The sequence below is a fragment of the Triticum aestivum genome, chromosome 2A, assembly GCF_018294505.1.
Source record: "Triticum aestivum cultivar Chinese Spring chromosome 2A, IWGSC CS RefSeq v2.1, whole genome shotgun sequence".
Classification (NCBI taxonomy): Eukaryota; Viridiplantae; Streptophyta; class Magnoliopsida; order Poales; family Poaceae; genus Triticum; species Triticum aestivum.
Window position 1 is genome coordinate 108,932,037 of NC_057797.1, and position 5,381 is coordinate 108,937,417.

Sequence of the window (5,381 nt, forward strand, 5' to 3'; positions counted from 1 at the left end):
TCTAGCTATCCCCCTCTTATTCTGGCATTCTGCAGTTCAGTCCACATATGCTACCCTTTTCCATTGGAAACCAATGCATACATATGTAGTGTAGCTCCTTGTTTGCGAGTACTTTGAATGAGTACTCACGGTTGCTTTGTTCCCCCTTTTCCCCCTTCCTATACTCATTTGCCGCGATCAGACGATGGAGCCCAGGAGCCAGACGGCACTGTCGATGACGACTACTACTACTCGGGAGGTGCCTACTACTAGGTGCAGCCCGCTGACGACGACCAGGAGTAGTTTAGGAGGATCCCAGGCAGGAGGCCTACGCCTCATTCAATCTGTATCCCAGTTTGTGCTAGCCTTCTTAAGGCAAACTTGTTTAACTTATGTCTGTACTCAGATATTGTTGCTTTCGCTGACTCGTCTATGATCGAGCTCTTGTATTCGAGCCCTCAAGGCCCCTGGCTTGTAATATGATGCTTGTATGACTTATTTCATTTGTAGAGTTGTGTTGTGATATCTTCCCGTGAGTCCTTGATCTTGATCGTACACGTTTGCATGTATGATTAGTGTACGGTCAAATCGGGGGCGTCACATAGGGCCACTGATGTAATACTAACAACCTATTCTAAGCATTAGGATAGCAGGTAAAGGTATCAACAATTGTAGCAACAATGACAGGCTATGCAACAACGGTAGCAAACCCAATGCAAGAATAAGAGAGAGGAGAGTGGGTGATATATGGTTGATCAAAGGGGGTTTGCTTGCCTGGAAGCTCTGTTGCATAGGAAGAGGGGTCGTCGGTGATATGGTTGTACTCAGTGGCATCAGCGCCGGTCTCGGGGTCTACCGAAGAAAAAGAAGGGGAAGAAACAGTAAATACGGAGCAAACAAAGCATCACAAAATATAACAAGGAAATATGTGGTGCCAGGGGTGAGCTAGCGTAGGGATAGGTGATACCGACGAAGGGGGAAAATATCCAGGAAAGTATTCCCGGTGTTTCACGTTTTCGGACAAACGGGCCGGAGGGGGCGGTTGAGGTTCGCTATGTTAGGGACGTGTGGTGAATGAACGGACTGCATATTCGGATTCATATCGTCGTTCTGAGCACCTTCCATATACAAAGTATTTTCATCCGAGCTAAGGTTATTTTTCTATGATTTCTCGAAGTTTAAAATATTCTTTTTGAATTTCTGTAATATTATTAATTCAAAAAATATCAGAGAGAAGCATTAGTTGCACCCGGTGTAGTGCACCAGAGGTCTACTAGTGAGGCAGACCAGTGGGTCCAGTCAACTCCTGACTTAGCAGGCCTCAGTGGTGGGGCGGTCGGACGCGCTGGTTGGGCGGGCGCAGGCCTCAGTGGGGCCGTGCGGGCGGGCACCGGAGCAGGGCCGCGTGGGTGGGTGCCGGTGCGAGGCTCAAGGGGGAGGCGATGATGCGGGGCAAGCAAGGGAGGGCGAGAGCAGGCGACGGCAGTGAGCTAGGCGGCATCGGCGGCGACAGAGCTGGTGAGGTCAGCTTAGGCCGGCGTGGTTGGACGGGAGCGGGGTACTGGGCCGACGGTGCTGCAGCAGCAATGGGCGGAAGTAGCAAGCGGCTGCGGCGTGGGCAGATCGGGACGGTTAGAGTGGGTGCAGGGCGCGGCCCGACGAGCAGCGAGGCGCCCGAGCACGCGAGCAGGTGCGGGCGGCGAAGCCCACGACCGGCAGTAGTCTGTAGCAGCAGAGAAACAGAAACGACAGCGCAGGTGCGCGTGGGCGTGCGGGAGCAATGGCAGGGTGCGACCACCGCGCGCATGGGCCACGGGGACGCGCGGGCAAGGCGGAACACAGCGGCGCAGGGCGAACTACAGGGGCGGTGGTGACTAGGTTACGGGCGTTGCGGCGAGCGCGCTCGAGCTCAAATCCAAGCTCGATAAATTGCGGGGAAGTGGTGGTGCTCACTATGGTTGCGTAGGGATGGTTGAGGGAGCCGGAGATGGTCGGGACGGCATGGATCGAGGCGAGGCATGTGGCGGCCGTAGTCAAAGAAGATCGACGAGGGCGTCGTCGTTGTGGCGTCCTAGCTCGCGTGCACTGGTGTAGATGACGAATACAATGAGGCAGACCTCACAGACGTGACGGGTTGCTGATTCAGTGACGGTGGTCGCAGTGGTTTGCGGTGGCGAATCAGGTGTGAGCGGAGGCGACGAGGGAGAGCTGCTCTGTGTAAGAGGGGGAGAGTGAGGGGCGCCTAGGGTTTGCAGGGGGAGAGAAGCGGGGGCATCTTGTAGGGCTAGGAGGCGCACAGATGCTCGATGTGTGGCGCCGGCCATGGAGTTGGCGCCACGATTGCCCCTGCCCGCCATGTAGCTAGGTGGGGGACGAGTGGGAGTGAGGGTGTGGGCTGGGCCTGACACAGTAGGCAGTGGGCTTAGGTGCACAGGGGGGTTCCTCTATTCCTTTTTTTGTTTTTCTCTTGTTTTGCTTTTGCTTTTTTGTTTTTCTTTTATTTCTTTACTATTTTCATTTAAAGTTTCTTTTATTTTAGTTTTATAAAATACCAAGTTAGCACCTAAATTAGTATTACTAATTAGGCCACTTCCACAATTATTTTGGCACGATACTAATTTGGTTATATTATTATAACTTTATAAAACGCATTAAGTTAATTGTTTTGCCCTTAGTTTTGGTTACTTTAGTGAATTTAAATATTATAAGAAATGTTGGTTTCTCCACCATTCATACAAATGAATTATTTTTCACATTTTTCACATTTTAGTTTTAATGTTTGAAAACTTTTGTTGTTTGCCTTTAATTAAGATTTGAATTTGAATCGTTTTGAACTAACACGAGTTTATCAACAGTAACCAAGGTGACGTGGCATCATTAGCAGAGGTTTACTATATCTTAATTATCCGGGCGTCACAATTCTCCTCCACTACAAGAAATCTCATCCCGAGATTTTAATAGGTGGAGTGAGGGGGAAAGATCTGGTTATGAAATTCTAACGAATCTGCTCGGTCTTGGTTGCTCTTCTCGATGACGTCGATCCATTATGTTGATGTCTCCGTTTCTCTGCTTCATGTCATCATGATGAAGTCGACTTCCTTTCTTCGGGAACTCCATCGCACTTACGAAAGAATAAAAGGGGGGTATTCCGGGAGAATGGACCTCGGCAAGGTTGACTATCTGGTCGATAACATCGGGGAAGGTGGCGGAAAGTAACTCTCGAATTGAAACTTAGGAAAACATCAAGAGCAAAGTAAGAAGGTACAATAAGGAGCTTCAAGCGACCAAGCAATAGTTCGAGGCCTAATTAGAAGGTGAAAGGGTTTCAGGGCAACGAGAATAACTATTGCGTCTGATACCAGAATTGATGATCTCCTGGAAGGTGGCTCATGAATTACATACAAATCCAAGCGCGAGGAATAACCTTGGGAACATGGGGTGTAGGAGAGTTAAGTTTTGATCCTAGGGAACTGTGGGTTACGGGCCCACCATGTGGGTTAAAAGTAGGAAGGCGGTGATGTATTGCACGATTATGTAGGCAAGACATGTTAGAGGATAGCCTATCAGTTATGTCGGCAACAACATTGGTACCAAGCGTGAGGGACGACGAGAACCATTTTCCTGCTCATTGAACGAGGCGGACCAATAGGCAAGGTTCTCGTGCATCGGTAGTTACCAGAATGTCTTGAACAATAGTAACAGGGTCTTGCTGACAGAATTGTACACAAAGGTGTTTACATAAGTAGGGAATTATCACTACTTAGATCATATAAATCACAAGAAATGTTAAACAAAACAATGGAAAGGAAAAGGTGATCATCAGATTAAACAGAATAATGGAAATGAAAATTGTGTTTAAACACATATTTCAGGGGTATATCCTTCCCAAAGACAAGCAAAACATGATATCCATGACGGGATATAACGTAGAAAACCCTTTAGGAAAGGGGAGAGGAATTTCATGACATTACCCAACAACGGTGTTTGAATAATTGATAAAGAAAATTTAGCATTGTGCTTCAAATGTTCTTATGGAAGATCGGAGTACCACAGACATGCTTCGAGATAGCATTGACATGGTCTTCAAGCAAAGGTCGGACTTAGGATACACAAAGGATCCCTCGAGAACAACTTATAGAATAAGTCTTACAGTTTCCTCATGGAAGAATGGCTAACCTTGCTAAAAAGGGAAACTATAACAATAGGTCCTCCGGCCAGGTGTGCTAGGCATGATATCATCTTACCGGGTCATATATAGACCAATGTTGTAACTCTTGGAAAATGTTCCAACCATCATATCTAACTGAGTTTCAGATCTGATTGGGGCCAGGATACCTCAGACTCAGGATGCCTAAGAAGAAAAGGTGCTACACAAATTGACGATAAGACATTATAAGATTCTTGGGAAATGAACTATAGAATCGAGTTCTGAAAGAAGAGTTCAGCATTAAACCAAGGAGAGGATGAGGGGGTGGCTGATGGGCTCAACAATAATTCCTCAAGGTTTTCAAAAAGGTGGATTTCCACAATTATGTTAACAAGGAGATAACATTCGTTAGATCAAATGATATAATGATGTATGCTCGAGGAAAACATACGCTATTAAACACTGGTTGAACAGTGCACCCAAAATATGGGCTTAGGTAGCATGATCAATGTTAGAATGGTGATTCAATAACCAATAGTCTAAGAATGAACTGTCGACCATTAACTTCAAAGCAATAGGATTGCTAGAAGTACAGAATCCAAGCAACACCATTCACTTGTTGGTATTCCGGTTAGAAACAACACCTGGACCAAGAAATGATGGAGATGGCGAGAAGTATTACTTGTATCAAGAATTCTCAAGAGGTGGTGAAATTCTCACGACTTTCTTGACATAAAAGATGGTAATACTTCCAAGGTAAAGAAGAAAAAATGCTGGGTAGCAAGGATCTCAAGGTATAACACAAAACATGAACAAGTTTGTGTTGAACGGAAGGCAGTAAAGTGGTCGATGATAACACAAATCATCGAGGGCAAGGATGGTATTTCTCAACATGAATTCAACTGATATCTTGGAAGAGCTCAGAATGTTGATGATGATCATGGCAAAAAAATTCGAAAGGCTCCACAAAGAAGCAAGTGAATAGTGGCTACATCAAGCAACAAGACTAATGCAGCGAAAGATTATTGGAACCAAGGATACGACACCAACTCGGAATCAAGCTTGTTGTTCGAGGTGAAATGATAAGACAAGGAAGATCGACGTAAGCTTAGCTCATCGCCGAAAGTGGTGCCCCGGGAGTAAGGATCAGGTAGCACAGTTAAAATCAGCACGATACTGATATAGCCGATCAGGCTAGAAATGACGTGATTGAGTACAAACTCGTAAGTAAGGAAGATTACTAATAGTTGTTTAA